This window comes from Mustela nivalis, assembly GCF_964662115.1.
Source record: "Mustela nivalis genome assembly, chromosome: 11".
In the NCBI taxonomy this organism is placed as follows: domain Eukaryota; kingdom Metazoa; phylum Chordata; class Mammalia; order Carnivora; family Mustelidae; genus Mustela; species Mustela nivalis.
In genome coordinates this window covers 44,646,608-44,659,665 of record NC_139030.1, presented here as the reverse complement: position 1 = coordinate 44,659,665, position 13,058 = coordinate 44,646,608, and positions in this window count along the sequence as shown.

Genomic DNA, 13,058 nt, shown 5'->3' with positions numbered 1-13,058 from the left:
AGGAAGAGTCACAGGAGGATGCTCCATGAATCCAAGTCCCCAAGCAGGGTCACCTGGGGATCGGGTTCGTTTGAGGATAAATATCTCGCCCGGGGTCCTCGGGGTTAACGTAGAGTCGGGAGCCGGTGACCTGAAGCTACGGGACTCGGAAAGGGAGCCTGGAGTCGAGCAGAGACACTGACTCTTGGCTTCCTTTCCACTTGGACTTGGGAGCCGCTGGGAGTACGGATCAGACTGTCATATCTGAGGAAATCAGGAGTCGTTAGGATTACCTAAAATAATTTGATACAAGGCCAATGCTTAAATCTAATTTTCTTCCCCTTGCTTTACACCTCTTTGATATTGTCTCGGGAAAAATCAGCGTTTCACACTGTTTGGCACTTCTCCTATACCACAAAAGATTGCTCCCCTGAGCTTTTTGCATTTATCTGATAATCACTGGCAACATCCTTCTTTCTGTGATGTTCCCTGCTCGCCTCTGTCTTTGCCTTAATTAACGAAAAGCCATAGAACGCCTCGAGATTATCAGCCAAAAGATGTTCTTGAAAAGCTCGGTTATGATGTTTATGTCGTTTTCATTTAATGTATTCAAAAATTCAATATTCTCTAGTTGCCATGTTCCCTCTGTAAAAAAAAAAAAAAAAAAAAAGAATCCCGTTTTTTCTTCTTTCCCTTAGGCATTGGATACTGTTGCAGCATCTAATCATGTAGATTTTCTCTTTGGTTCTCATGTCTTCCTACGTGCATCTTTCCTCTTACAGTTCCTCAGAGTCCTTAATGTCATTTTCTGCTTCTAATTTTCAACTAATTCTTTTTAGAATATTATATAAATATCTTCTACTCACTATATCTTGAGGATCAAATCGTTACAAAAACGAAAATTACTACTACAAATAGAGCCACGGTTAATTCATCATCATTTCACATCAGACTCTAACATCAGAAGAAAAAGAAAAGCCAGTTGGAAGGAGGAGCCAAGCCTTTTGTTTCATGTCAGTTAACTCAAGAAAAAAGAAATAGTAGAATAATTCAACATGAACAAGCAAATGTGTAAGATGCTGTATGCTTGAAATTTTTCACTGTACTAAAATTATTCTCCTTTAGCTACTAATATCAAAATAAATCTTGAAATGCCCACAATTTTCAATCTTTAATGAAAAGTACTCTTGATTTTGAGCGGCCTTTCTGCTCGTGAAAAATTACAAACACACACCTCATGAAGATAAATGAGATACTCCAGAAGGCTTTGTGGTACAGATTTTATAACCATGTAGATTGCTGCTGATCTGTTCAGCAATCAGATAAATCAGAAACTAAAGACAACATTTGCTGCCTCAACCAGTGATCAACCAGTGATTTTCAACCTTTTTTGGAACTTAATTTCCCTTTAGGTCTCTGATGAAAATACTGTCCCCCTTCCTAGGAAATGCGTAAGTGCATATATACAGTCACCAAAATTGCTTCCCAGAATTCCAGGGGGATTATGGCCTATTCAGGGACCCAGAGATCATTTGTAATCTTGGAAAGTTTTACATTTAAAATTTTAAATTTTCACCTTTCACCTGGAAGCATGAAATTTTGAACAGGAGAGTACCAAGCTCCGCTAACTTAAAGATAAAGAAATTCAAGACAGCGGTCGAAAGATTTTCCCAAATGCGTACACCTTTTAGCAGCAGAACTAACAGGAAAATCTATGGCGTCTGGTGTTCTCCCTGACCACCACCTCAACTCTCCATCCCCCACCAATTTAGAGGATACATGGTTTAAATTTAAAAAGAAAAATCTGTTTAGTATTAGAAGCAGAGTGGCATGGGGAGTATTTTGTCCTCAGTCATTTTGCATGTTTGGGTCTTCTCGCAGTTTGGGACGTTGAATTTGTCTCAAAGCGTCTTTATTCACATGCTCTTCAATTCAGAACTCTGTATCCAGTCGGGTTGAGAGAAAAAGTGCTTTTCTCTTCTCTTTGTGAAACTCTCTAAGGTACCAGAGCATCAGTGTTTTGCTAGAATACCTCAGTTTCCTGGTAATTCTGTCCCCCTGGGGGCTTATCTTGCGCCTGTGAGGGAAATTAACAATCCTGTGGGCAGACTCACATTCCCATTATACAACCAAGCTTTGGTTAACAGACCAGCTTTGTACTGCTAGTTGTGGCTGCACCTAGCTGAATCTTAGTGATAGACCCGGTTTAGGCTCAGGTGGGGACATTTCTTTCCTTCCCTTCCTCTTTTCTGTACAAGTCTGGGCACTCCCACATACACACACATACACACACACACACACCCCTTCTAAGAGAGGTTTTTAGCGTACTATTTGAAACAATAGGACTCAGTGTTACTATGTTTCCCTTTTTAAACATATAGCTTTCCACAAGTAAATGAACTAACTTCATAATAACAAAACGCTTTCTTTATTTACTTGATTGAAGTGCTATGTCTTGAAAATAATGCTCATTTTTCTAATATTGTATTATCTAATGAGGAATAGAGAGTGTTGCTTTTCTCACCCGCTGGAAATAAAGCAATAGACTTTCAGCCACAGATTCAATGTAAGGAAGGGCATTTAACCACTTGGGGACGATTATTACGGTAGTATCTTAGTTGTTTATTTAAAAGGGCAAAGAATGAGTAGGTTTTTAAAACACTTATGTTTTCATTCAAACATTTAATTTTGTGCTTAACAAAAAAGAACCTAGAATGGCAGGATTTGTTTGCTCTGTTACTTACATTAGATTTTTAGATGAATGTTTAACTCTTTCTGGTTCTTCCTCATTTATAAAATGAAGGGACGGGATGGAGCTAATTTATATCTAATGTCCTTTTTAGGCTTAGCTGTCATTCTGTGATATTTTAAAGTATTTAAATTAACTGGATTATGGATAAAACAAGATATTTTTATTTGAATATTCAATATATCATTTATCTATGTGTTCAGTATATTTAAGGTGCTGGTATATCTGGTAAGTATAAGAGTCATAGGTTACATTTTCATAAAGTAAAGAAGTCATATTTTATTAAAATATTGATACTGTGCTGAGTGCCTGGGTGGCTCAGATGGTTAAGCATTTGCCTTCAGTTCAGGTCATGATATCCAGGTCCTGGAATGGAGCCCCACTTTGGGCTCCCTGCTCAGCGGGGAGTCTGTTTCTTCCTCTTCCTCTGCCCCCCCCCCCCACCCTGCTTGTGCCTGTGCTCATGCTCTCTCTCAAAGAATAAATAATATCTTTTTAAAAATATATCAATACTGTGATTTCATCTGCAGTATGTTACTAATATTATTATCATGTTCTCTTTCTCAGGTTTAACAGGATTAAAATTAAAAGTATGCACTGAACAATCCATGTCAAATCTACTGTAACAGTTTCTCATTTTAATGTAAGTGTTGTGGACTAAACAGAATTTAGGCAGCCCTTTAAAATTCTTTTCTACATTTTAAACTAATGACATATTGCAAGTGTTTGGGGTTTTCTTTTTGTTACTCATTTAGCTTTGTTCCCACTGGTAAACATTGATTTGTTCCTCAGTTTTGAATGAAGCAGAAATTAATGAGGCGGTTTCTGCTTCACCATAACAAGTTGAAATTATAGCACTTTATCATGTCAACACAGCTTTAAACACTAGGAATACCAGTGCTATTAGCACTGTTCCCAAAATAGTGCCGAAGTTTGCTGTTGAAGAAAAACTCACAGAGCATATTTTTGCTAATGTGATAGAAACGTTTTTTATTACTCAGTTATACTGATTAAGGTTTAAATTATTTATTTAAAATAATCACAATCTATGACATTCTCTCTATCCTATATTTATGTTACCGGTCAGAGTATTTATTGCCATAGTGTGAATGTATGTAGAGTGGATTTGGTCTGTTTTTAATAATGTTGAATAATAATGTTAATAATAATAATAATAATAATGTTTAATAATGTTCCTAATAATGTTTTCCTTAATGTTTTTAATAATGTTTTAGTAGTGTTTCCCCAAATCCAGATGAGTCCTCCACTTTTATCTTTCTGAAGATAAAGTAATCTTTATCCTTCTGAATTAATATCTTACCTAATATTTGCATGGCATTTCATGACTTATAAATAGCACTTTCATAGGGCAAAGGTATATACATACAAGTGATGGAAGCAGTATTGGCTTTGAATGTGAAGATTTAGATGACAAAACTATTCAAGAAAGAAAAATTTATGTCATAAACGATAAATCTGGCCTTTCAGCTTAAATAATTCAAAGTAATGTTTAGGAGAGTTAGCTGTGTTCCACTGACCACCAGAGGGTGCCTAAATTAAATTCATGGGAACAACTGTGGATCTTAGAAAGGAAGTAAAATTTGAAAAATACACAAGAATCCTTAAGAATTGAAAATTTTCTCAGTTCCCCTGCAGTGTTTCTTATGAAGTAGCAGAAAATAATCCCACCAAAACCATGCTAAAAGGGGAGGTGGCTTTTGGCTCTTTAGACACAGATTCGGGGGAATTATAAATCACTGAGCGGTGTTTGTTCAGTCCTCATTATATTACTTCCAAAGTAAAATGAAAGTGTTTGTAGAAGGACTGGTGTGTGTATGTGTGTGTGTGTGTGTTGGTATGAAAAGAGGAAAAGCTGGAATTCAAAAGCAGTCCATAGAGGTCTTCTATTCCTGACCTAAGGTAATGGATTTCTTGTTCATGCTCAGCTTGAAGAGGAAATTTTAGTCCAATAGGTGATGGGACCATAGGTATTACTATGAGCCCTAGGTTTGAATCTTCTAAATGCCACAGGTCCTAGTTTTTTTTAACTTAGTGATAGGATTTCCTTGAAATGTCAAAATGACCGCTGGTCAGAAGTGACCAAGGAAAAAGAAAGGGTATAAAAGGTCTGTTTTCAATACATGTTTAAGAGAATACTTATTTCCTGGTAAATAGTATAGTATAGTATATCTTTGGAAATATTTACAGGCTTAAAAGCAAATACATTTTCAAGTGCACATTAGCTAAACGTACAGCAATTATGGCAGCCCTCAAGTAAAAGTTTTTGTCTGAACTATAATCATATTATAGTACTTTAAGCCAGCATTTCCATTTGTGTGTGTTTTTCTGAGGTCACCAGGCATATCTAATGCACAGTGTAAGCTAAATGTCTATTTGACTTGAGCAGTTGGATTTCTGCCAGATTTTGTTTTCAAGAGGGTATAAGGAGATTTGGCTGCAAATCAAATCTCCCATGGTTCTTCTGGTTAATGTGGGTGTCCACAATAAGATGACTTATTCAAGTTGATTACATTGTGAGTTATAAATCAGCTAAATAGCTATGAACTCTGAGTGAGAATTACACAATCTCTAATTAAATAACAGAGCTAAAAAAGAGAGAAGTGTATTTCCATGATTAAAATCACAATCCTGGCTCAAATCTTGTCTACCCTTGTGATGGATTTTTCATAAAGCTCTTTTGTATACTTTTGTGATATAGAACTTATATCAGACATTTAAGACAAAGCACCAGTTGGAATTCATCCATCCTTCCTTCATTCACTCAACAAATATTTACTAAGGACCTATGATATATCAGGCATGATGCTAGAATCTAGCAAAGGAGTCAAAGATGACCCAAACGTGTATTCAGATCTTTAAAAATTTGCAGTCCTTTGAGATAATCCTTATAGATGGGACAATGGATAGACCATAAGAGGGATACAGATTAAATATTGTGGAAGTTCAGAGCAGAGGAAAATTATTTACTGCTGATAAAATAGATGACGGTTTCATGAAGGATGAAGCTATGCTTTCTGGTACAGACAGAAATGAGGCAAACAGAATAGAAAAAGGGAGAAGTAGGGCTTAGCTAAGAGAAAAGAACATGACAAAAATCTAGGGGAGAGAGGTGGGAAATTATGACAGAAGAATTGCGGGTAGGACAATTTGGCTGTAGCAAGGACTTCTGGGAGGAGAGGTTAGACATGTCAGGGACATATGTAGAAGGCCAACCTGTTGCCTCAAAACTTACTATGTTATCTGAACCCTGCAGGTTTTCTACAAGTACTTGAGGTAACTGGGAATTTGGATTCATTATGCAAAAGTCTGGTCTCAAAATTTTTAAGCCCTATTTTCCAGTAACAAATTTTTTACTACCCACCAATATGTAAAAATATATGAATATACATACACACATACACAAAGGTCTATTGTAAGCTAATAACTCAAGGCACAGTATACACTTAAGGTGAAGTATCATTAATAATATAAATCTACATTTTAAAATCTCCCTGATAATTTCTGAATTTTTAGTCAACTTTTAGTCAGAACTCATTATAAGATAATTACTTTACTTCACAACCTGACTGACAAAGAGCTTGCCCCAAGTATAGGAGTCATGTCGGTTCTGCCATTTCTTCTCCAGTTACTTGTGCTTGTATTATTAGTATGATTTTCAATGCAGGATTTCTTTTGAAAGAAACTTTTTTAATTTTTTTTTTTTTTTAAGAGAGATCACAAGTAGGCAGAGCAGCAGGCAGAGAGAGAGGGAGAAGCAGTTTTCCGCTGAGCAGGGAGCCTGATGCAGAGCTCCGTCCCAAGGACCCTGAGATCATGACCTGAGCCGAAGGCAGAGCCTTAACCCACTGAGCCACCCAGGCGCCCTGAAAGGATCTTTTAAAGGCATTTCTTCATTTGGTAAGATTCAATTTAGTTAAAAAGCGTATACTATAGCCCATAAATCCAACTGACTTGGCCATGTAAATTATAGTAAGTTGCAATGAGCCAAATGGGAAGAGATGAGTCAACGTACTGTCAACCCCACCCCAGAGTAAAACTCCCTTTGTTCCCCCAGGATAACTCATACATGATCTATGTGATGCAGGATTTTCTAACATACAAAGTGAGTGAGCAAATCTCTGTCAATCTGTACATAAAATACTAATAAAGCTTAATTTTCTCCTCACTTATAAAAATAACTAATAACTCTACCTAGAAGTCCTACTTTTTATTTCCATAAGACAATGAAAGTCTTGGGGGTAGGTACACTCTACTTTGGAGGTTGCGGGTATGGACAGGAAACCAGGGAAAATACTTGTGAAGTAGCATGGTCAGGGCTGACCTTCTGAAAGGTGAATCTGATTACCTGTGTGTAGAGAGGTTGAAGGGAGGAAAACAATTACAGTGGCTCTTACTTCAAGCCCTACCCACCTATTATTGCAATTGTTCCCAAGGACTAAGAGTTCTGATCTGAATTTTGAGAGAGCCTAGCCTTTAAACAGTTACAGGAAATGTCACCCAACACTTCTGATATCCTGGGGAAAATGAGGCAACTTTTAGAGAGTTAGGAATAAAGAAGATTAGCCATAAAGAGAAGAAAGGCCGAGCACTACAGTAGAATGTTCTACAACTCAGAAACCAGGCATGATGAAAGTTTTCTGAACATTTTGTTTCCTCTTAATACTGAGTGGAGACAGCCCATAAAACACATAGCTTATAAAGCACTGCATTTGACTGAACCTGGGGGTGAGAGTGGGAAGTTGTTATCTGCTACCTCCCTAGACTTCTCCAATGCCACAGTGCATCTTGAGAAACACTGGTCAAAAGATCTGACTTCAGGGGCACCTGGGTGGCTCAGTTGGTTAAACATCCAACTCTTGATTTCGGCTCAAGTCGTGATATCAGGGCCATGATATTGAGCCCCCATCAGGCTCTGTGCTCAGTGCAGAGTCTGCTTGGGATTCTCTCTCCCCCCCCCCCTCTCTCCCCATCCACCTCCCCCTGCTTGCATGCTCTCTCTCTCTTTCTCTCTCTCTCCAAAATAAATAAATTTTTAAAATCTTAAAAAAAAAAAAAAAAAAAAGGCGGGGCGGCGGGGAGATCTGGCTTCCAATGTTGGCTTCACCTCTCAGTATCTATGTGACCGGAGGTAGATTTAATCTTTTAGGACTTCAGTTTCTCCTCTGCAAAAGAGAGGTACTTGCTCTATCACTTGGTTTGCAACATTTTGATTGTAATTGACAGAAAACTTCATTCAAATCGGCTGAAACAAACGAAGGAAATTTATTGTCCCTGACATGGAGAAACTCAGAGTCAGGATGAGTTTCAGGGAACACTGATCCAGCAGTGCAAAAAATGTCCTCAAAGACCTAATCTCTCTATTCCTAGTCTTTATATAACGCAGAGTCCCCTGTTCATGGCATCTCCCAGAATCTCCCCTGTGGTAGCAAAATGGCTCCAGAGATTCTAGGCATTACAGAGTCCTACCTCTCCATCCAAGGGAAGAGTCCCAGAATCTCTCACTCTCGTTGGCTTGAGTTGGCATAGGTGCCCTTGCATGAATCACTGCTGTGGCCAGGGAGAAGGGGTGAGTGCAGGCCAATCACAGGTTACCCCAAATCTGAGTGCATCAACCCTTCCAAACATCATGGCTGAGGTGAATCCCTTAAAGAAAACCCAGTACAGAGCTTGGAGGAGAGAGAAGGGGCTGGGCAGGAGGTTCATACATGTCTGCCTGTTAGGGTCATTCTGCCTTTTAGGGTCATTCTGAGAATTAAATAAAGCACTAAGGGGACATGTAATAAATAATGGTTTTTCTTCCTCTCTCTATGAGGATTATCTTCCTCAATATTCAGCAAAAACCCTATTTTCTCTAAAAGCACCCGAGTCTTGTGCCAACAAGACCTCTCCTCCTTAAGCCATCTTCTCCCACATTTAAAAGCAATGCCCAACTTTTGAACCTCATATATACTTGCTCTCCACACTATCTGGGTGGCATCACTGATATAACCTGTGGGGGGGAAACATTGTAATCAATTATTTTGCAAAATGTGCTTGTCTATTACACAGTGCCAACTAAACTGTTGGATTTTTTTTTTTTTTCATTTAAACAGCCACCTGTTTTGTCATCCATTTCCCTGCCTTAAAATAATTTAAATCTCTTTCAAAATATACAATTGATTCAACATCCGGAAAATTGTTTTCTGTATGTTTTAGGGTTTCCACCTGAGCCTCAACTGGGATTCCAAGTCTGGTCATATGGGATGAACCTGTAGGCTTTATATTTGTAGAAACAACATTGAGGAGTGGGTAAGTATTCATTGATGTTAATAATTGGCTAAAACCGATAGAGCGAATCATAAGACGAATCTACTCCAGGACCCCAAATGGTCTACAGTTACATTCTAAGCAAGAATTTGTCTGGCAGGGGTGCCTGGATGTCTCAGTGGGTTAAAGCTTCTGCCTTTTGGACAGACCAAATGAAAGAAACACCATATAATTGGAGGGGGGTTAAATTATTTAAATGCTGGGAGAGGGCTAGCCTGCCCTGAAATCCCTCTGGGTGATGGTGACCGGTGCGAGGCAGCCGGCTCAGCAGTAGAGAGAAGAAGAGGAAGAAGGAAAGGGCCCCCACAAGGCCCAGACGTTGCTCACCCCAGAAATACAAGCAGTCAAACGAGAATGGGCTCCGGAGCAGATGAGTGCCAGGGTGAAATTTATTTAACTGGCAAGTAAGATTTCAAATTTTTAATCTGACGTAGAGTAAATAACTCCCTGTTGAGTGTTTACTGTATCCATGAGTGACCTCATCAATGCTCCTTATTTTCTGGGTTAGTCCAATTCGTAGGCTTTAAAAATGTTCTAAACGCCTAGTACTTCTGGAGCTGTGAAGGGAAACCAGCTGTCTTAGGGTATGTCTTCCTGTGTTTCCTGTGTTTCTTCTGAAGAACAATGCAAAGTGGAGAAAGAGAGCCTCTAGAGACAGACGGGGTGAAGTAGGGCACGAGTCCTAACAAAAAGGAGAAAACACCCAGAACGTGAAACAGCTTTCCTATCCGGTCTTCACTCAGCATGGCCATGCCTGTTCCTCCACCACTTCCAGTCCCGGCGTATTAGTGCATTTCGTTTGTCCCTGCAAATTGAAGTAAAGTCTCTTTTTAATCTTAAAAGCCTTTTTTTTTTCTCCTCCTCCCCAGCTATGATGGGAAACATTAGGCTTTCTACCATTCAGCATGCATTTTTATCCCATTACTTAATGGAATGAAACAGCTAATTCATTTCTCCAGCATTTTTTTTTTTTTAATAGTGCAGTCTCTTTCAGGGAAGAACTGGCGTTTGCCTGTAATTGGGGTCAGATCCAGGCATCTCTCCGAGTGAGAAAGTCAGGCTTGACAGCATCCACATTCTGTAGTCTTTTCCAATACCCAGAGCTCTCCCCCACCCAGGGCCTTAAAGTCCCATCCTTCTTTTCCCTCCCCTAAAACTGGAGTTAGGAGTGTCATGTAACTGAAAATATTTAGTGCTGGTTTTTCTTTACGACCTCTTTTTAGTTTTCAAGCTCGTGTGGAGACATGGCAGTAGAGGGATATGTTAATAGGGATGCTTGGTGAAAATAAACAAAACTGTCCAAACAAGTAAATGTATAATGATATTGTCCACCTGAAATTCCCCAATCATTTAAACTGAAATTTTTTGTGAAGCCACCCACCCAGAAGTAACCAGTCCTTTTAATTCCCAGAGAACTCCATCCTTTGAGTCCAGCTATGGGTCTCAATACATTTTATATTTTGTTATAGTTTTTTTTTTAAAGATTTTATTTATTTATTTGTCAGAGAGAGAGAGCGAGTGAGAGCAAGCACAGGCAGACAGAGTGGCAGGCAGAGACAGAGGGAGAAGCAGGCTCCCTGCGGAGCAAGGATCCCGATGTGGGACTCGATCCCAGGACGCCAGGATGATGACCCGAGCTGAAGGCAGCTGCCCAACCAACTGAGCCACCCAGGCGTCCCTTGTTATAGTTTTCTGAGTATGTATATACACCCACATATAACATATATATTTGTGAGTAACACACACACACACACAGACACACTTTCTACCTACTGGATCCTTAGCTGATTAAGAGTCGGGTTCTGTTGTGTTTTTCCTTTCTCAAAGATTTTATTTATTTATGAGAAAGAGAGAGAGAGAAGTAGATTCTGCGCTGAACGTGGAATTAAACGTGGGGCTCGATCTCACAACCCTGTTACCATGACCTGAGCTGAAACCAAGAGTCAGATGCTTAACCAACAGAGCCATGCAGGCACCCTGTGTTTTTCTTTATATTTTGCTGCACACAGATACTCCGCAAACATAGCTGAATACATTCATGTAAGTATAAAAGCTAATACAGTTATTCCAAATAGGCTGTCTGTGTCCTGGACCTCCTGGGGGGCAGCGTGCTAAGATATTGATAACATTCTCATCAATGGTTTACATTCTGGCAAAAGCAAACAGAAGGTGTTTTGTTTAAAGTTGGTGCTTACGTGATGGAGGATTAAGGAGTGAGGAGATATAAGAAGTTTAATTATAAGTGCTGAGTATTTGGCTTTTTCATGTTCAGTTTGTTTACAGTTCAGTGGAATAAGCTTTGCAAAGTCAAGCCAGATTGTTTTTTCATCCCAGTTCCTAGAAAATCTTACTTTATATGAATAGTCTTTCTATACCCAGTGACTAGTGACCATTTTTATCCAATGGATAATAGAGATGAGTACCTACTTCTTCTTTTTAGAAAATATTTTCTTTTTTAAAAAAATATTTTTTATAAAAATTTGTTTATTTGAGAGAGAGAACATGGCGGAGAATAGGGAGAGGGACAAACAGACTCTGTACTGAGTGTGGAGCCTGATGTGGGGCTTGATCCAAGGACCCTGAGATCATGACCTGAGCCGAAATCAAGAGTCAGACACTTAACTGACTGAACATACCCAGGCACCCCCCAAAACTATTTTCAATTACAAAAATATTATTTCTCTACACATAAAAATTACAAACATAGCCACGCAATAAGAAAAAGAGGAAAGGGAAACCATTGTTAATTCCACCACCACCACTGAAAAGTAACCACTGTTTACATTTTAGTTTATATTATTTGAGACTTTTCCCCCAAATCTATAGATATGGCACATGCCGGCATAGATTTGTCCATTTTCCTGCCTCCTCGAGTCCAGATGGTTATAACATGTTTGTACTGTGTGCCTTACCCCTCCACTGTGTCATTGGTAGGTCAGTGAATGGACACCGACCCCAGCTGGCCCATTCTGAGTTGCCTGCTCTCTGAGGATGAAGCTGTAATGTTTAAATTGGGGCCTGCTGGAAACAGTCTTTGACCATGTGCAATAAGGAACAGATAACAGTCCAGAATGAAAGAGATGCATCAAAAACAATGAAGATGAGAGAGAGCCCTGTCGGCATGCAAGTGTCTGATTCCAGTCATTCAAAGTCTTGGAAGAATGAAAACTTTCCCTAAGTTCTGTAGGTAGAGTGCATGCTGCTGGGGCCTGGTCCTGTCCAGATCCTCCCTCCAGGATGGAGGTAGCTGTTCTCCCAGATGCCAGGAATGTCTGCTGCTGATGGCTTCCAGCTGAGTCACTTCCCAGGCCTTGCCCTTGGGCTGAAGGAGTTGCTTGGACCAAGGTCACATATCCTCTGCAGGGGCAACCTGCATCCAAAGATTGTTTGATATGTGGGTGTAAAAGCCTGGCTCCTTACCTCAGTATGGGACAACTCTAGAGCTCCCCGTGCCACTGACTACAGCATTGATCACAATGGATCACAGTTCGGTTTTGCCCTCTGCCCAGTCCTCCTTTCCTCACTAGCTTTCAAGTACTGACTCCAAGAGCACTGCCCACTAAGCTTTTTGCATGCAAATCTGAGTCTCTGTTTCCTGGGGAGCCTCCCCTATGCGGGTGGGGGTGGCAGAGATGTCTAAATGTCCCCCATGATGCACTCTCCCTTTCTTTCTTTGTAATATGGCTAATAATGTAATAAATCCTTTGTAATGACTCACTTCACAATTATTACTTAAACTACCCGGAGCTGCTGCTTGTTTTTTGTAACCAAAAAGGTCCTTTTTTTTTTTTTTTTTTTTTTTTAATTTTACTTATTTATTTGGGAGAGAAAGAGAGAGAGCACGAGTGGAGTGAGGGGCAGAGGGAGAAGCAGACGTCCCACTGAACGGGGACCTCAATGCTGGGCTCCATCCCAGGACCCTGGGATGATGATCTGAGCCGAAGGCAGACGCTTAACTGACTGAGCCACCCAGGTGACCCCCTCAAAAATGCTCTAATACATT